This window comes from Ursus arctos, unplaced genomic scaffold, assembly GCF_023065955.2.
Source record: "Ursus arctos isolate Adak ecotype North America unplaced genomic scaffold, UrsArc2.0 scaffold_11, whole genome shotgun sequence".
Taxonomy (NCBI): Eukaryota; Metazoa; Chordata; class Mammalia; order Carnivora; family Ursidae; genus Ursus; species Ursus arctos.
Window position 1 is genome coordinate 2,950,286 of NW_026622775.1, and position 21,242 is coordinate 2,971,527.

General features: G+C 35.5%; 1 long non-coding RNA gene across 1 annotated transcript in view; it reads left to right on the forward strand.

Annotated features, from left to right (window-relative positions):
* LOC123001073 (uncharacterized) overlaps positions 1 to 20,811 on the forward strand; it is a 33,663-nt gene extending 12,852 nt beyond the window's left edge. The window contains exons 2-5 of the long non-coding RNA XR_007188006.2: positions 6,326 to 6,744; positions 9,145 to 9,218; positions 10,925 to 11,095; positions 15,586 to 20,811. This is a non-coding gene — a long non-coding RNA (uncharacterized LOC123001073). The remainder of the gene's footprint in view (positions 1 to 6,325; positions 6,745 to 9,144; positions 9,219 to 10,924; positions 11,096 to 15,585) is intronic.
* The last annotated feature ends 431 nt before the right edge of the window (positions 20,812 to 21,242 follow it).

Consider the following 21,242-nt stretch of genomic DNA (forward strand, 5'->3'; position numbering starts at 1 on the left):
TGCAAAAGTAGCTGCAAATATACAACACCGTGTAATTTCAGAACTGGTAACAAATAGCAGAGCCTCAGTTTGTTGTTTGCCTTTCATTTTTTAAAAGAGGTTTTATGTAATCAAACATCGTTTTTATGCTTTCTGTCTTTGGTGCTATGCTTAGAAGTACCTATTTCACACAAATATTATTTTAAAAAACACATCTATGTTTTCTTGCTCCTGGATTTATTGTTGTTTAAGATGTGAGGTAGCATATAGATTTATTTTTATTTTATTTTAATTTTTGCAAAATAAATAGAAGTATCCACATTATTTACTGAGTAATCTATTTCTTACTGATTTTACAGTCAAATTTACTGTAAACAAAAATTATGTGTATGCAATGTAATATAGAAATGCTCTATGTTTGGGTTTTGAATATTTCTTCTCTTCTATATATTGCTCTGTCTTTGAAGTGGTTATCATAGTTGGCTGCACAACTTTTTAATTTATTATTAACTCTTTAACTTTTTAAACTTTAACCATTCTTTTTAACTTTCTTTTTCAGAAATTCCCTGGCTATTCTCATCCAAAGTTATATCTTCAAAAGAATTCTAGAAATATTTTTTCAGTATTAAAATATACATGCAAAATTCTCATTGGGTTTTGATTATTACACTTAAGTTTAAAGCTGAATTTAGACAGTGTGTTCACAATGCTGTTTTCTCTTTCATTATCATAAAATCTCATTTGTTCTTCCAAGATTTCTTAAATATCTCAATTTAGAATTATGAATTCATTTTTTTCATATAGTCATTTATATTCTTTTTATAATGCTACATATTTTATGTTAACTTTTTGTTCTTATACATGGGATTTTTTTTTTAAAGATTTTATTTATTTATTTGACAGAGAGAGAGACAGCCAGTGAGAGAGGGAACACAAGCAGGGACAGTGGGAGAGGAAGAAGCAGGCTCCCAGAGGAGGAGCCTGATGTGGGGCTCGATCCCAGAACGCTGGGATCACGCCCTGAGCCGAAGGCAGATGCTTAAGGACTGCACCACCCAGGCGCCCCTATACATGGGATTTTTACTAGCTGTATGAACTAATTATTTGGAGAATGCAGGGAAACCGTGTGTTGGTGTGAGCATGCACATGCATATGCATGTATTTTTAAAGAATATATCTTATTTTATACTCATACACTCTAAGGTTCTTCGTGCATTCTTCTGGATTTTCCAGGTATATGGTCATATCAGCAGTAATAGTTTTGCTACTTCTTATGACTCTTGGGCTTCAACTGTTCTAAATTTGAAGATCCACAAGTACATTTCTTTGCCTTTCAGTGAAATCTCTTTCTCTTTCATTTCTATTTCTTTCAAGTTCTTTCCTCTCTTTTATTTTATTTTTTTAAAGATTTTATTTATTTATTTGAGAGAGAAAGAGACAATGGGGAGGTGGGCGAGGGGCAGAGGGAGAAGCAGACTCCCCACTGAGCAGGGAGCCCTATGCAGGGCTGATCCCCAGTGTAGGACCCTGAGATCATGACCTGAGCTGAAGGCAGACATTTAACCAACTGAGCATATTACATTTCATAGTCAAAATGGAGCAGTAAGCAAGATCTAATATCTCTTATTTAATAGATAAGGAAACTGAGGTTCAGGTAGATTAAGGTTAGCCAGGGTCAGTCAAGGTCACAGCTAATATGGTGAAGGTATGTTTTGAATTCATGTCCAGAAGACAAAGAATGAGAAACCAAACTACAGGATTATCGATAAGATAATAGGATAATAATAGTACCAATTAGATAAAAGAATAAATTTGAGATGGATTCATGAAGTAGAATTGGCAAAACCTAATGACTAATTGGCTACAGAAATTGCAGGAAAATTAGAAGTCAAGGATGATCAACACATTTCTTATTTTGGGATACCGGGTTTCCAGGAAGAGAAAGTAGGAGTATCAGAGCTTATACTGATTCAAGGAATTCTGTTTTGTATATCTTGAGTTTCAAGTATCTATGGGATGTCTAACTAGATGTCTCCAGAACACAGTTAATATATGGTTCTGTAGCTCAGTGGGGAAGATAGGTCAGAGGCTTGGGGTCTACACTAAAAGCAGTTTAAAATGCTCTTAGCACTGGAACAAAGTTATGTAAAGTAATACTTAGGGACCCATAACTTATATTTAGTGGTAAAACATCTTAACTCTAAATAGTGTTGAAAAGGACAATAAATTTAAAAACATAAAGTTATAATATAATTCAATAATTCCATGAATGCTGGTCAAGGGTTTAAAATGAATAGAACAGTATAATTCTTAAAGAATTAATAGGAGATAGTTGAAATAACTATAGAGAATAACTGAATAGAGAAAATACATCTTGGAATATGAAAAGTTAACTACTATAAAATGATAAAAAGTTCACTGACTGATGAACATTTCAAAGCTCAGCCCAGAAAATGAGCTGAATAAGACAGGATGCTATGTAGTTAACCCCTGACCAAGGGCAAGTCTAGTCAGCTATGCTGGTTCTGGGGAACCCTGTGTAAAGCAGACTTTTATTACTGCTGTTTCCAGATGCGTTTCCTCGTGGCTTGTTCATATCAGGTTGCAAATTCTGGGCAGAAATCCATTTTACCTTTTGATAAGTTTCACGGGCTTGCTCTTTGTACACCTGCTTTTCGTGTTGTAACAGTAAATGAAATTGTCCATTGCTGATACCCATCACCTCCCTTTCCCTAGGAATTTTAGCAAACTGAATCACATTTACCTATTAATTCACATAATTCTAAATGTGCCTCACCCTCTAATTATCTAGCTTCACTTTACAATGGAAATGTAAGCTTTGCTTTTCAAATTCTCATATCTCGGTTGATCCATGCCTTAAGAATACATTTCCCTATACTAGGGTAACCATGGTAGATTAATACTTCCTTGAGGTGGTAAACACTTATGCAATACATATCATTTTCTAAATAATCATCTGTATTGTAGGTGTGGATTTTAATATTGTAGTGTTTTGTTTTGTTTGTGTTTGACAGTGGGGTGCAATGATAAGGGAAAGTTAATAAATAAGAAGGGGTGGCCAAAAAATAACTTCCCCAGGCTTATCTGTTAGAGACTTATAGTCCTTTTGATTCCCAGCAAATTTGCAGAATGACCTGTAATCAAATCTTCACATATCAGCTTTCAAATATGTAATGATAAAGAGGCAGAAAAAAACGTGGTCTTTGTACTGTTTCAGAAGAACACCAGCTGCACTTAGGTAACGTCCAATACAAAGATGGTGTAGTTAGAACAATGGGAGGAAATGTTCGCAACCAAATACTGGACCTCTCTGACTCTTAGGATAAATTGTTTTCAGTAGTTCACAAACTCTCCCTACGTCATTGATTGTTTTTGGCTGAAATACAGTGAAGCACTGTAATATACCTGCTTCCAGGTACAATTCCCCCATCCAAAAGTTATTATTAATTATTGTCATTATTTTTAATATTGAAATATACACTACACCAAGATATACTTAATGGGATATATTTTTACTCTTATATGTGTTTCTAGGTACTGTTTACAAGAATTTAACTTGGGATTTTTTTTCAATGATTCAGCATATGGCTCTTCCCATATGCTTTTTTTTTTGTTCTTTCAAGTTTTTATTTGAATATTTTTTGAATACCAGATCCACTGAATGATGAAAGTAATGAATTCCATATCTTTTACCTTTTTGGTTATGTGCTGCCAAGTGAGCACATGTATCTTTTACTTTTTAAGACCAGCTCTTCTTTGAGGAAATGTAACATAATATTATAATACATAGTATATAATATGTCATTTAACATATTATAATAATATGTACATAATACTGTTATAATACAGCAATATTATGGCAAGACATGGGGATCAAAGATCTGGTTTAAAGCTCCCTTATAACTCTTACTGGTTGTGTGATTTGGGACAAAACATTTAACTTCTATAAACCTCAACTTCCTCGTCTATAACTGGGGTTTATAATCTCTCTCAGTAGCTTTGTTTATGTAAACATTAAATGAGATGATGTATGTGAGTTATATTTTATTAAAACAGGATAGCTACTATTATCAGAGATTTTACTTAATCAAGCCACACTGAAGAAAAAGTACATATCAGGGGCACCTGGGTGGCTCAGTGGTTAAGTGTCTGCCTTTGGCTCAGGGCGTGATCCCAGGGTCCTGGGATCGAGCCCCGCATCGGGCTCCCTTCTCCACTGGGAGCCTGCTTCTTCTTCTCCCACTCCCCCTGCTTGTGTTCCCTCCCTCACTGGCTGTCTCTCTCTCTCTGTCAAATAAATAAATAAATAAAATCTTAAAAAAAAAAAAAAAGAAAGAAAAAGTACATATCATAGAATTAGTAGAGTAATTGGGGAATATTTGTCCAGATCTTGAAGGGTGACATTAATATTAGCCTTGATAAAAATATTGCAAAGACCTAAATTGCAACAATTTAGTTTTCCCCGAACAAATCTATGACTAGTTTTTAGCAGAGAAAAAAAAAAAAACTAAACAATATTCTGCCATGGTAATGCTAGCATTTATGTGACATTGAAAGATCTTCTGCACCTATGAACTGTTAGCATATTTTAGAGACATATTTGAAGATTTCCTTCAGATTGAGGTTCTGTGAATAATTACTTCTACAATAGATTGCCCAATGACCATTGGTGTCTTCCCCTGCAAAATGTGCAGATTAAATCATTTTGAAGATCCCTTTGAGTTCATTCATGATTTTCTTCTCATATTGAGAATATCTCTTTAAATAGAACTTTGGAGGGGCATCTGGGTGGCTCAGTCAGTTAAGCATCTGCCTTTGGCTCAGGTCATGATCTCAGCATCCTGGGATCAAGGTCTGCATGGGGCTCTCTGTTCAGTGGGGAGTCTGCTTCTCCCTCTCCTCCTGGCTTGTGCTCTATCTCTGTCTCTCATCTTTAAATAAATAAATAAATAAATAAATAAATAAATAAACAAATAAATAAATAAATAAAACATTAGAATTAGTAGGGAAAAAAAGGAAAATGAAGAGTAGGCCTACTGGTTCCTTTGTCTGGGGCCTGCCCAAAGGGCTCTTTACAAGGATGACTGTTGAAGATTCCCTTTAATCATGCTAAAGACTTCCCCCTGAATAATAACTCTTGTAATGGGCTTGTGCACCAAGAACAGTGAAATACTTTAGCATTCACCAAAATTAACTAAATGAAACTTATTTCTATTTATAAAAAAAAATTTTTTTTAAAACACAGGTTCAGTGATTTTCCAAAGGAGAACCAAAATCATCTTCTCAATGAGTCATAGTTGTATGATGTTTTCAGTATGTGATGGTGAATGATCCAAAATGCTTAATACTAAAAGAGGAACCAAGGACCCAGGTGGTCAGAATGCATGGTCATTTCTCAAAATTGACAGTTACCACATCTGAATAATTGTTTTTCTAGTTGCCAGCTGTCATCTAATACATGCAGCAAGATATTAAAAATAGTAAGAGTTCTTGATCCATTCACTTGTGTTATTTATTGTTATCTATCTTAATTCTACAGTCCATATTCTTAGAATTTTTGAGTTCATATTTAACTCTTAGACAATTATTAGGTAAAAATAAAGTTAGAAGTGTTATTAAATATCTGTCACTATACATGATTTTGAAAATAGTTTCAACACTTTTGAAAAGTCTAGATATTTACATATTTATGTAAGTAAGCCTATGGACAGTTATATTCTATTTTTAGACTTTAATACTATTAAAGTTGCCTTACAAATATAACTGTTTATACATACCTTTCAGTTTTCTGGTTCAGTAGTAGCCAATTTCACATAGGAGGTAGATTAATTAAAAATACATCATATTAAAGTGTTTGATTACTATTGATTAAGCTCTTTGAATCCCCATGCTTCCAGTTAATTTGCTTCGTTATTTACCTTGTAAAACAATGAAGTTCAATCAAATGGGTTAGAATACAAAAATATATATATATATAAGATTTAGTCTCTATTTCTTCATCCTGTTTCATTTTTTCAACAATTATTATTTGGCAATTTAATATATATGTAGTATACATGCGCATATATATATATATATATATATATATATATATATTTTACTTTTTTACTTCTTTACTGACTCTATCCCCCATGAAGGTAAGCTCCCTGTGGGCAGAGTCTGTCCTTTATACCATTAGCCCTGGCGTCTAGAGCAGTGCCTGGCACCCTATGGGTACTCAATAAATAAACAATGAATGAAATAAAGAGGTGATGACCTGGTTATCCCATATTCTTTACCTGAATGGTTAGTCAGAAGCTATAGTGCATCTTTATTTTGTTTTCAGAATGGAAGAGATGACAAAAGTAGACAAATGGGACTATGCCAAACTACAAAGCATCTACACAGCAAAGGAAACAATAGAATGAAAAGGCAACATACAGAATGGGAAAAAATATTTGCAATCTATATATCTGTTAAGAGGTTAATTTCCAAAATATTCAAGGAACTGCTACAACTCAACAACAAAACACTAATAATCAAATTTAAAAATGGGCTAAAGATGTGGATAGACATTTCTCCAAAGAAGACATACAAATGGCCAACAGGTATCTCAAAAAATGCTCAATGTCACTAATCCTCAGGGAAATGAATTCAAAACCACAATGAGATGTCACCTCACACCAGATAGGATGGCCATTATCTAAAAAAAAAAAGAAGAAGAAGAAGAAAGAAAGAAAGAAAGAAAGAAAAAAAGACAAATAGGTAAGGTTGTGGAGAGATTGAAACCCTTGTACACTTTTGGAAATGCAAAATGGTGCAACTGCTGCAGGAAATGATATGGAGTTTCCTCAAAAATTTAAAAATAGAACTACCATGACCCAGCAATCCCACTTCTGGGTATTCATTGAAAAGAACTGAAATCAGGATCTTAAAGAGGTATTAGTACTCCCACATTCACTGCAGCACTATTCACAATAGCCAAAATGTGGCAACAACCTAAATGTCCATCAACAGATGAATGAATAAAAAATGTGGTATATATACAATGGGATCCTATTCATTCTTAAAAAGAAGGAAATCCTGCAATATGTGACAACATGAATGAAACTTGGAGGCATTATACTAAGAAAAATAAGCCACTCACAGAAGGACAAATACTGCATGATTCTATGTATATATGGTGTCTGAAAGAGTCAAATTCAAGGAAGCAAAGAATAGAACTGTGGATGCCAGAGGATGGAGGGAGGGGGCAAGGGAGAGTTGCTAACAATAAGTATGAAATTTCAGTTACAACGATGAGCAAATTCCAGACACCTGCTGTACAGTACCTGCTGTGTGTAGAGGTATCGATAATATATGGTACACTTAAAAAAATCTGTTCAAAGTAGATCTCATGTTGTGTTCTTACCACAATAAAATTGAAAATAATAAATTGGAGGAGATGAGAGGAAGTAGCATACAGGATAAAACTCTGACGGGAGTCTTTGAATTTTGAGAAGAGATAGCTTTGCATAGCAACATGTGTTTGAATCTACAATTTAGCACCGAGATGATCATAAGACAATAGCGGTGATGATGTAGGTTGAACTTATTAGCTGAATTTCAACCTATGCTCCTGGGTCTTGGTCAATTTTACTGCTGTATAATTGACCTCCAGTTGATTGATTCAAATAAACACAGAAAAGTTCTGTTCCAGCTGCTTAGTGTGAACAGGCTCCCATGAGCTTCAGAAAGAATGAAAAGGAGAAAAACAATTAATTTTTCTCTGGAAAAGGTAATAGATGTGTCTTACGCTATCAGATGATTGAGGAAGCAAAGTACGTCTGGTCATTAAAACCTATAAAATAGTTGTATGATTTATTTAGAGGACAGTTGACACCGTAATGATTTTGGAAGGGATGGGTACTTAGGTTTAACTTTTTAGTTTAACATTTTAGTTGTGATGATAAACCAAAATTAAACTAGCAGGTGTTAGTAGGTTCATTTCTGGAAGAGAGGTTTTTTTGTGGGGGGGGTGGGGTGGGGAGTGAAGTGGAAGACGACTTTCCTCTAGTGAAATATGCTGCCTTATGTTTCAGGATTTTAAACATCTTAAATCCATATCGGTTTTTGATTACTACCCATAAATGTATGGTGGAAAAATTTAACTTAAATTAACAAGGAGATCTCTTAATTAAATCTCATAATTAAAAATATAATATTTCAACACCAATAATAAGCTTATTACCATGCTCATTATCCAGATTCCCATCTTTCTAGTACAATCATGAATTGAATTTTGACAGGATATCTGAGTTAAAGCTTTAGGTATTTGAGTTTCTTGTTAGAGTAGAAAGCTTGTTATTTCAGAATTAGCCCTTTTTTGTTAATTATGTATCCTTATCATTTTTATATAACACTTTATAATTTTATAGTATTAGAATTCATGCTTTCCTCCCCATAGACAGTTTTAAATTTAGAAACAAGAAATGGATTCATCCCATAAAATGTTCTTTTGGAAAACACATTCATTATGTAAATCTGCTCTATCTTTGAAGACTTACAAACAAGGGGAAATCTGAGTATCTATTTAGAAATGAAAAAGATTCCAGAGTTTTTAGTTAGTGTTTTTTTCTAAGTCATTAGAATATTGGAATCTTCCAATTTAGGGGAATCTCATTTCTGTTTATTTACTTTTCTTGAGCAGGTCCAAAAATAAATGTAGATGTTAACTGAGCTCACCTATGCTCTTTAATAACTTTCTTCCTGATATATACTTCTTGAGTGTGATGATATTTTGTATAATGCAGTTTCTCTTGTATCCTGTTTGGAGATTACCCTCCCCAATTTGAAGCCCTCTCCCATGTGAACAGTTTATCTCAGTGCACTTTATTAACCACCTCTATTATTAAAGGGAAGGGATGATAATAATGAGACCCACTTCAAGATACAGGCAAGGAGCAAAACTGAACACTTAGATCTTTTTCTTCTTCTTCATTGGCCAGCTATCAGATCCTAACATTGAGGTTGGTTCAGGCCCAGAGTATAATGAGGAACTTTTAACTAGAACAGAGTGAAAGAGTATGAAATGCTATAGTTGTCCAAACTGAAGAGCCTCATGACTCTATGAACTCCATTTTATTCAATGAGAAACTGTATTCAAAACTGATCTTTCTCTTTCAGAAGCTACAGCCTGGTTGAGGACCCAGATACAAACAACGTGTACAGAAAAGATGGCAATGAATGCTATACTAGAGGTAAAACTGAAGTCTTGAAAGGCAAATTATAATGAACTGCATTGCGAAGGTCTTATGAGAAAAGGGCATTTGAATTGTGACCTGAAGTGTGCCTAGGACTTTTCAGGCAGATATGGGTGTTAGGATGCCTTCAAAAGTATTGGGGGAATATTCTAGTGTCCAGAGTCTGGGTTGCTTCAGAGTTGGGTGATGTGTGGTTCCTAAGACTACATTTTATCTAGTTAATGGAGTCACCCCTGATCTGTGGTCTAGGTAATCCTAGGTTTGGCTGACTCACCTGATGATGCTGCGCATACTCAGAAACCTAAGTACCAGAGGTCTAGTATCGCTGAGACTCTTTGGTGTGCCAACACACAGGTGACATGAGTTCACAGGAGAAAACAGTTATTTTCCTAGTTGTGTTTCCCTCTGCCTCTCCACCACTCTCATCTGAGTATGATGTGGATAGGTAAATTTATTAGGTTTGGGGCAAAGTAGAAGCACTGAGAGGGAACTTGGGAAATTATATAATTATTGGTGCTGTTAAGCTTTCTCTTTCAAATAAGGATTTGAACGGATCGTTGCTTGACTTCCCACAGTATGAGCAATACCAGGTATTAATAAAATCTCCTAAGACTTTGCCTTGCACTGTGGTATAATATTTGCCATAGTTTCTTTTTCTGCACTCAGCCACCAGGAGCTTGCTGGAGAAAAATTACTAAACTCAAAATCATTCCACTGAGTTTATGACAAACTATTGTTCTTAGACCAATTTGGTGAGTGTTTATCTTTCTTTAGGAATATCTAATTTCTGTAAGGTTTAGCAGTTTCCAAGCAAAACCCTCAGCTGTCTTACCCTACTAATCTATTTGACATGCTTCCGAATGATTGAAATTTTATCGCACTCAATTCAGGCTGACCTCTAGAACCCCCTACCCCCATATTTAGTAATTTAAACTATACTCAAAAAAACCCTACTTAATTGGCTCCCTCAGGGACACAGAAAATCAGATAGTTCTTCTGCTTCTAATCCACCAGGGAACACTACATGTAGTCACTCACCTACTTGCACAAAGCTGGAAAATTATTACCATGTGAGTAGAAAGAAGTAATAATTGCATTTACTTGTTATGGCATGGGTGACTAATTTAAATGCTTTCAGGGACCATGCAGATGACAAAAAAAAAAAACATGCACACACACACACACACACTCACACACACACACACACTCAAGCTGGCAAGTGAAACTCAATGGGTGGTTGCAGTTGGATGTATCCTGAACTTCTTACATCTTGTCTAATTGTATCCAAAAATTTTTAAATTGTGTTAAGGAGACCCCCGAAATATGTCTGTGGAACAAATGTGCTTCAAAAGAGGAGGTACTTAAACTTTCTGAGGACAAAAATAATATGAGATCCTTGAGTGACTCTTAAATGAGACTTAAAACAGTGCCTGGAAAAGAGTAAACTCTATTATGTCAACTATTATTATTGCGTAAGAATCCTTCCTTTGTTCATTGGAAATATAAACTTCACGTGCATCACATTTTCACACAAATATTTCATTAGTATCCATCAGTTCTTGGGTGACTATTCATTCCTTCAACAGTATTTCTGAGCAGCTACCACATGCCAGACATTGTCCAAGGAATTGAGGCTTCAGTGGTAAACAAGGTAAAATTCTTATTTATTTATTTATTTATTTATTTATTTATTTATTTGACAGAGAGAGAGACAGCCAGCGAGAGAAGGAACACAAGCAGGGGGAGTGGGAGAGGAAGAAGCAGGCTCCCAGCGGAGGAGCCTGATGCGGGGCTCGATCCCAGGACTCCAGGATCACACCCTGAGCCGCAGGCGGAAGCTTAACGACCAAGCCACCCAGGCGCCCCTAAACAAGGTAAAATTCTTATCCTCAGTGGAGCTTAGTCTCATGGTAACAATAGACACTAACCATAGTTATAATAAGACATGACAAATGCTACAATATGGAAGCTATCAGTGGCTATAGGAACACATTTTGGGGTACTAACCTAAGATAAGAGATAAGGAAGGCTTTGTGGAAGCATCAGTTTTGGTGGTGATATTTGGTGAGATCATATCTTGAGGGCAGTTGTCAATTACCTGTTTCAAGTTAATTATTCTCCATTTTTATCTTGAAAGGAAAACAAAGATTTGTTCTTGTTGGAAGTAATTGTTCTTTTTTTATTTTATTTTATTTATTTATTTGAGAGAGAGAGAGAGAGAGACAGCCAGCGAGAGAGGGAACTTACAAGCAGGGGGAGTGGGAGAAGAAGAAGCAGGCTCCCAGCAGAGGAGCCCGATGCAGGGCTCGATCCCAGAACACCAGGATCACGCCCTGAGCCAAAGGCAGACCCTTAACGACTGAGCCACCCAGGTGCCCCAGAAGTAATTGTTCTAGACTTGGGTTTGTTGTCCCTAATTACTATATGTCTGCAAGTATTAGCTGATGTAGACTTGCAAAATAGCTGATATACTGTAGTAATATAACATGGGATGTTCCGATTTGATTAGATGCTTTTAGGTCTAAAAGCATTTATAGCATTTTATAGCATCAGGAAATGGCGTAGCACTCAGTTCCATGACTGGGGCACAAAATGCAGTACATGTGTATAATTAGTGACCAATGTATACAGTGGTATTTTTCTCCTAGTCGTGGATTTAGAAACCAAAGATGTCAAAGTGGGAGAGTTTCTTCTCACTGTTAAGCCCCTTGATATATTTATAAAAACTTTTTAAACTATTTCTGATACTCTTGATCAAATAGCTTAGAACTTTTAGTATCTAAGAGATTAAGTCCACAAGTTTTTCTATCAGTATAGCATCAATAAATACTAGTTTTTATGTTTTAAACCTCATCTAAAAGGGATCATACCTTCTGTATCCTTAAGTAACATGTTTCTTCAGCCCAATGTCACATTTTTTGTATTTATCTATATGGGTAGAGATAGCTCTATTTAATTCATTTCAATGATTGTATGAATTTACCATAATTCGTCTTCCACTTTTGATGGACATTTAGGTCATTTCCAATTTTGTGTCTATACAGTCAATATTATCATGAACATTCTTGTATATGTCTTTTGTATACATAGTTCTCTGCATACCTAGAAGTAGAATTTCTAGATTTTAGGGAAAATCTAGCTCTAGCTTTATTAAGTAATATTAATAGTTCTTCAATATGTTTGTATACATTTACAACACAAAAACAGTATATAAGCCTTAGTATTGTCAGACTTTTCTGATATGTACCAAACTATCTCAGTTCTGTTTTACCTTGCACTTTCATAATTACAAGTGGGATTGGTTATCAAGGCATGTATTTATTGGGCATTCAGAGTTTCTTTTTTTCTGAATTGTGTCTTAAAATCATTAAAACCTAAGTTCTTTGTCAAATCTTTACAAATTTTCCCATGGCAAAAAAGAATCAGTGCCAACTTCTCACTTTTGTTTTTGTTTTTACCTTCCCTTTTGGGGTAGTTAACATCAGTCCTCTGTTCCCAGATTAAATTTTTCTTTTCTCTTTTTTAAATTAAAATTTTAAAATTGAATTTTTTGTCATATAAACTAAATAAAACCTTAATATTTTACATCTGTGATTCATTTTCAAGGACTTCATGATTAATTAACCACCACCAGAGATTTATGCAAATCAAACTATTCTACTCACTGGCAGGCGTTACAGTCATCTCCGACACCTTCCTTCTGGTGTCATGCCCTAGACTCTTCCTCTACAGGGTTTTTTTTATTTCTACTGAGATTATGGAGCCTGTTTTAACTCTAATGTCTTTCACGAAGACTCTAAGCTTGGGGAGACAGTCAACAAATTTGACTTTTATGGTTACTGATACTACCCATACGAATGTCTGTCACAACATTTTTAAAAAGGGAGGTTTTTGTTTTTGTTTTTTAACAAACGTTTTTAACAAAAACGTCCTTTAAGGACAATGTTAAGGGAAAAAATGAGATATTTGTGAATGGTAGCAGCAAAACTCCATTTTTCTTATTTGCCCAAGGATTTCTGACATGTCAAATTCCTTTAGAGTGTCAATGTTAGGTCCAGGTTTATTAAACATACTAATAAAGTTGAGGAACATATTAGGTGTTTCAGATGACAAGTTATAAATATATTTTCTGGTAAGTACTTCGATTTTAACAAATTTAGACCAATCTAAATTCAGCTGTGCCTTCCTTAGTCATATACCCTCAAAGTTCAAAATAACAAATTTTGACATATAAATCGGCAAATTCTTGCCATTTTTCTGGTTTGTTAGTCTTCTCTACACAAATTTGATCCTACATATGATACCCTGAGGTATTCTGGAGTCTGGTTCTAGTTACTTGTGTAATAATGGTGGGCTAAGGCATGAGAGGAATTATTAACTACCTCTTCTAAAAGAGCTTCCTCAGGCAAGGAAATAACAGCTTTTTTTTTAAGCCAGTGAGAAAGAGCCCCCTTAGGCAGTGGCAGTCAGTGCAGAGTGCTTCATAGGAGAAGAACGGGTGAGTCACTCCTTCCTTTCCATCTTCATGATCATTGTCTTACGGCCGTAAATGAAAAGCAAACGAACAATTAAGTTGTATGTTACTAAACTACAGAATCAGTTGAATTCTTAGTCTTTTATGAGCATCAGTTTATTCTTTAATTTGGAGTTTTAAGCGTGGCATTCTTTTGCATTGCCATGGAGATGAGTCACCCTACCACAAGGTGCCCAAATCCCCATGCCCTCCGAAATGTTTTATGGCACCAGTGACTTGCTCTCAGGGAGACTGTGTTCGAGGTGATATTAAGTTAATACTTGAATTGGCTATTTTCTCATAGGCCTCCCAATTTTCCATCCTAGGACACAATATATATGTGTATGTCTGTATCTATAGCCAAAGGTATACCTCCCTCTCTATCTGTGTATGTATGCATGTTTACGTGTATACATTTGTGTGACATTATTTCTCTTCTAGCCCATCTCAACAGCACAGTCCCAAATACCCTATAACTCTCCAAGTGTCTGTGATTAGTTCTTTTTCTTGTATCATTATCTATATTAATTGGAGTCTTTCTTTGCAAACACACAAAACTGATTTTGACAAACTTAAGCAAGAAGCAAATTTGTTGAAACCATAAGGGAGTTTATAGAACGAAACACTGAGAGTTTATAGAATTGTAAGAAAGGTGAGAGAACAAAGTCAAAAAATGGATTGAAACCATGGAATTCTGGGAGATGGAAGAAGCACGAACTCCAGGAAGAGCTTTGTAACAGTACAGACTGGGTGCTGCACCGAATTGTATGAACTACAGATTTTCCGTCTATCCTTGCATAATGATTTCAGTACTTAAATCCTAGAAGGTAGTATCATTTGTACAAGTATAGATCATTTACTGGGGAGTAAGGAAGGAATTTGTGGCTCAATTTGAAAGGGGAAATGGATGCTGAATGACCCAAACTGGCAAGCATGTCCTACACGTGGACAAATTATGAGCCAATATCACTTTTGAAAATAGATATAATATTGTGTTTTTGTGTTTTGATCTATTTTGAAATATTTTAATAGATGAGCTTTATCCAATTTAAGATTGTCATAATTTAATATATCTGTTTTACTTTTGTTACATTATTTTATGCTCTCTGATGTTTTTTCCATGTACTTCCTTCACTGAAAAGTTTTTAATTTTAAAAGTCTAGGGGCGTCTGGGTGACTCAGTTAGTTAAGCCTCCTACTCTTGGTTTCAGCTCAGGTCATGATCTCAGGGTTGTGAGATCCAGCCCCACATAGGGCTTTGAGCTGGGTGTGGAGCCTGCTTAAGATTCTCTCTCTCCCTCTCCACCTGCCCCTCCCCTCTCCCTCTCTTAAAAAAAGTAAATTAAATAAATAACTAAAAGTTTATATAAAATATAAACTCAAAAAAGGGATATATTCACAGTATATAAATAGTCTTTATTTTTAACAAACATCATTATGTACTATATACTGTATTTTAAATAATTTATTAAGACCTGCAAATACCTCCTGGAGAAATCGTCTACTGAATAAGTTTTTTGTTCTTTTTTTCAAGAAATACTGCATTTTTTATCTTTTTTTCTCCACATTGACTACAGTCTTAGATATGAAATGATATGAAATGAGTTGTTCCTTAGACTCATTTCAGGAAAACCTGAAAATGTTAAGAATTTATCTTAACTGAAGGGGTGGTGATACACATTTCAGACGCAGAAGAGTCAACATACTGTGAAGGTGTCTGTAGTATTCATGTGTATTACAATTTCACTGTTATCGAATGGCATATAATAGGAAATTATGTATGTGTTTGCATGAATGTGGTGTATGTGATTGTTTCATATAAAAAGCCACATGAAGCAATGTTCTCCACAGAAATTGGTGGATTCCATTTCCCCAAAACACCAACACCTCCGTCTGAATATGTCACCTCAGGAGAGCCGTGCAGTCACGGATGTGAGCAGGGACGAGGAGCAAACCGGCAACATGTAGGTAAGAACAAGTAAGTGTCAGAACGGCCTGGTAGAGCTAAATGCCGGGAAACTGGACATCTGAGCTAGAAAGGAGTCTTGAACCAGACAGTTTATCTGAAGTTGAAGCATGAGCAGAAGGCCGAAATCAAAACCTAGCCTAGAGGAATCGGTAGATTATTGCTGGCAGAGAGGAGAGCAATACAGGAAATTAAAGGTCAGTCAAACAGGGCGGTCAGCACAAAGTAGCAGACAGAAATCCTGCAGCAAGAAATATCTATTCGGGAGAAGCAAGCTCCTTTTGCATTTCTCCTTGAGGAACTGGTTCCAATAAACACTCCTGAGAGGTTAAATTTGTGAAAGAGGGATTGGTTGCTAAGATGGATCCTGACTTGACAGGAAACAAAGATTAAAGACAAAGGCTGAGACAACGCATGGGGACTAGCAGTGTTTTGGAGGAATCTTTCAATGACAAAAGTCTGTGGAAAGAAACGCCATGGGGGTGGGAGGGGCTCTTTCACGCAGTATAATGTTGCAGAAGAAACTATTTTACATCCCTTCCATTCTTTTCATCTAGCTGTTAGACTTTAAAGAATTCTTAGAGACTGTGTTTTATGCTTTGATCTAACAATTAGTCAAGTTAATAAAAAAAATAAGCAAGCGAATAGGAAAGAATTATGAAACAAACGCTTCAGTTGCATTTGAGGTTTATATATCTCGCACTGACTTTTAGCTGTGAAACTAACTTTTTCTCTATGGGAGGAGAAAACGTTTTTTAACTTTTAATTTTGGAATATTTAAAATCTACAGAAAAGTAGAGAAAGGGGCACAATGGACAACCATTTATCTTCTCGTAGCTTCAACAATGATACGTTTTCTGCCGTTTTTTGTTTTGCTTGTTGCCCCCATCATGTGCTGTATTTGTTTTCAATTATTTTACAGAAAATCCTGGATTCACGTTACTCAAGTAGAAATGCTTCATTATATGTATCTAATAGATTATGACTGTTTCCAAATATAATAATACCAATATCACGCCTGACAATTCTACAGTAACTCCGTAAGGCACCATGTCTTTGTCTATAGGAAATAGAGCTCGTACTGTCTCTTTCTTAAATATATGTAACACATAAGATGATTCATGTTCCAGGTTTATAGAAACACAAGAGACACTTTGAGTTTCGTTTGTAAACAGGCCACACGTTACTATTTTCCTAAGAGTGTGAGTGTTTCTGAGAATACTGACAACGTCATGTGGTAGACGCAGTATCGAGTCAGACAGTACATCCATTTTTCCTAATACTCTCCTGCTGGCTATGACATTTCAGCGAAAAGAGGATTGGGATGGTATCAGGGACTATCATGGTTGAAAAGTAATATTTCATTTCAACATTGGAGGAACTAAGCATCTGTCCAACTTTAGATGTTATCTTTGGCTAGAGACCTGTAATTACTGTCACAGCCCAGACGGAAACCAGGTGTGAGGGATGTGTGTTAACTCTCTCTTAACCAGGAGCTCTGTTATAGGTGCTAATGTGAGAGACATTCGACATAGATTCCTCAGGAAGTTCGAAGAGTCTGGAGAAATAATTTTATCCACCTGTTTGCGTCTAAAAAAGTCCAGAAAGTGCATCTGAGATACCAGAAAGAAATCATCAGGGGAACTACTCACCCAAAGCCTCTGCACATTCATACAAATTGCAATGGTCTTGCTTACATGGCAAAAGAATAATATAGAAATAATTTTTCACTTGTAAGAAGATAAGCATCATATAATTAGTCTCCATCACTGATTATTTTTTGAGGGCTCGTTTGCCCCAGGCTTCATGTTTAATGTGAGTTCATTTTCTACTCTCAAGGCATTCATGGTTCACGAGTATGGTGAAATAAGGAAATATTTTATGGTTATTCATTAATACTGCAACATATACATTTAAAAATCATAGAGAAGAAATAGAGACTAATTTGGCTAGAGACTGGATGAAATAGTAGAGGACCAAATAGGAAGCAGGCATAAAATCTAATAAATATTAGGTACAAAGTGAACATCAAAAATTAAATAATAAAGTATCTTTTCTGGTTTACATAATTTCTCGGGGGCCATGTGCTTTTTAAGAGATTGTAGTTACATTTACCCAAGACAGATGTCATACAGAGAAAAAGCTTAGTAACAGGAAAATGTGGGCATTGGAGTCAGCTGGACCTAGGTATACATAATATTTTTTCCATTTAAATATTTTGTGTGACATCTGGTTTTTTTTAATATCAATAGACTTGGTTATATAATAAGGATAAAAATCTTAATACAAATAAAGATCAACAGTGATAAAACACAGAAAGCATTTACACTCTATAAAGGTTAGTTCCATTACCTCCATTAACCAGTATAAAAGAAGAACCATGGAATAATTTTGAGATGGAGTAGGTGGAAGGACATTGTTACTAAGGTGGAAATAATGAATTATATAAGAAAACTATATGTTGAGCCTTCTAAATGAGCCCAGAAGATTTTAAGTCCTACTGAGACCATATACTTTATTTTACTCATTTTCTTAATTTACTAGGACCTGGATCAGATATTGAACAAGGTAGGTGCTAAGTCAACTCGTTGCTTAATGAATATAAAAAACTATTTTTAAGATTGAAGTTTATATAACTCAAAATTGGCTTTTAGCTATGAAACTGACTTTATTCATCATGGTGGGAGAAAACATTCACTGTGCTCTAACTCCATGTCTTATATAAGCCAAGATGAATCTGGTTGCCCTGGCAAGCAGACATGAGTGAAAGGGATGGAGCAGATGCTTGCCTGCGAAGGTACACGCAACTCCAGCCTTGTCGTACCTGGAATGGCATGACCTTTGACGTTGAAGTGCCACAGAAGGCAACTCAGAACCACACTGGAACTTACTGCTGCATGGCCTCTAGCCAACTTAACTCTTGTCAGCAGACGCTGCTGTCATTTTTCAAGGACTAGATGAAGGAATCAACTCCACCATCTTCCTCATTATTTTTGTCGCCCCTGGAGTGGGTGTAATCACCATAGTACTGTTTTTGAGCTTTTGACCCTGCAAAACGGAGAGATGGAAATTGCCCTATAGGCAGACAGAGAAGAACAAAGAGGAGGAAAACGAGCTTGCTGTTCAACAAGCAGAAAAGTGCAACACACATAATTGTTAAATAGAAAGAGCTTTTTGCATCCAACTCTTGATTTCATTATCTCAGGCTCTTGGGATTGAGCCCCAAGTCAGACTCCTTGTTCAGCAGGGAGTCTGCTTGTCCCTCTCCCCCTGCTCTCTCTCTCTCTCAAACAAATAAATAGATAAATAGATAAATAAATAATAAAATCAAAAGAAAGAACTATTTGATAGAAGGTGACTTCTACTACCGAGGTTTCCTAAGGGAGGGAGGAGTTGGTAGAAGATGAAGGAAGAAACATTACCCTAATCTGATTAAAAACAGAGAACCTGAATAGATATATTTTCAAAGAAGACATACAGATATTTAACAGATACATAAAAAGATACTCAATATTACTAACCATCAGGGAACTCAAAAGCAAAACCAAAATGCCATATTATTTCACACCTGTCAGAATGTCTATTATCAAAAAGACAAGAAACAAGTGTTGGTGAGGATGTGGAGAAAAGGGAGCCCTGGTACACTGTTGGGAACATAAACTGATACAGCCACTATGGAAAACAGTACGGAAGTTCCTTAGAAAGTTAAAAATAGATCAACCATATGATTCAGAAATCTCACTGAAGAAAACAAAAACACTAATTTGAAAAGATATCTGAACTCTTATGTTTATAGCAATATTATTTACAACAGCCAAGACATGGAAACACCTGAATGTCCATTGATAGATGAATGAATAAAGATGTGATGTATATACGCATGATGGAATATTACTGAGCTGTAAAAAAGAATGAAATCTTGCCATTTGTGACAACATGGATGGACCTTGAAGTCATTATGTGCAGTGAAATAAGTCAAAGGACAGATACTATACAATCTCGCTTATGTGTGGAACCTAAAACAAACAAAACCACCAAACTCATAGAAGAGATCAGATTTTTCTTTTTATTATATCTATATAAGAAGATGGACGTTAACTGAACCTATTGTAATCATTAATTTCACAATACAGTTGACCCTTGAACAACATGGGTTTAGACTGCAAGGGTCCACTTATATGTAGATTTTTACAGGTTAGTACTATAAATGTATTTTCTCTTTTTTATGATTTTCTTTTTAGCATTTACTTTTCTCTAGCTTACTTTATTGTAAAAATATGTTGTATAATACATATATAAAATGTGTCAATTTAGTTTATCATTAAGGCTTCTGTTCAACAGTAGGCTATGAATAGTTATGTGGATTTTGACCGTGTGGTGAATTGGCACCCATAACCCCTGCATTAAGGGTCAACTGCGTATATAAATCAACCATCTTCTGTATGACTTAAACTTATACGGTAATGTACCTCAATTATTTCTCAATGGAATTGGGGGGAAAAAAGCATTAATCCTCCAAGTTCAGGGTTCTTCTCTAATGCAAATCACTGAGTATGCATGCATCATTTAGGGCCACCAGCATTGTCCTTCCCCATGGAACTTGTAAGACATGGAGAACCAAACACAAATGAAAATGAAGTTTAAGTGGTGAAGTCCTTTGTTTCTGACATAGCAATCTGGAATTTTCTTCCACTATCTATGAAACAGTAATGAAAAGGGTAAAATCTCATACCCTGTACAATTCTTGGTATGTCAGGTAGTGAGGGGAAGCAAACAGGGAAAAAGAAGAACTAATGTTAGAAACAGTTTATAGCTATTGCTAGATAAAGATGAAGTGAAAAATAATACAATGAAAATTAAATAGCATACATGTGAAATATACGATAGAATCATAAGTTCTATCCACAGATATCTAGGATACAAAATAACTACTAGACAGCTGTGAAGACAGGTGTTGTCCAGTCAAAAAAGTGAGTGTGTAAATTCATTTTTTGATAATGTGTTAAAGAATTAGATTAGAAAGAACCTGGGTACATAAGCCTTTAAGAAGATAATGTTAATTGTTTTCCTTAAACAAAAGCATCTCTACCCCACCACCTATACCAAGAAAAGCCTCCATCCTTTTGAATCAATTCTATCCACTTAAAAAGCATCTAGTGACCACTCTCCTCTCCATAGAATGGGCTGTCAGCTCTGGTAGGTGCTAGGAACTCAAGACTAGATTCTGATGGAAGGCAGGAAAAATAATTTGGAAGATGCCCGATAGGAAATGGCCGTGATAACAGCAAATGGTGACATCAGTCAGTACCTGTCAGGAAAGTTACCACATTCAGAATTACGTACTTGAAATTTGGGGTTCCATACAGAATGCACTAATGGAGATGGCCTAAGGAATTTCCCCAGAGATGAGGTTATGCTCTGAGATATAAAGTGACATTCCAGCAGAGATTTGGGCATCTTTACCTATGAATAACTGAGGATAAAAGCAAAATAAAACACAACAGCTTAGGAAAAAGGTCCTCTTTAAGGAAGCTGATGTATA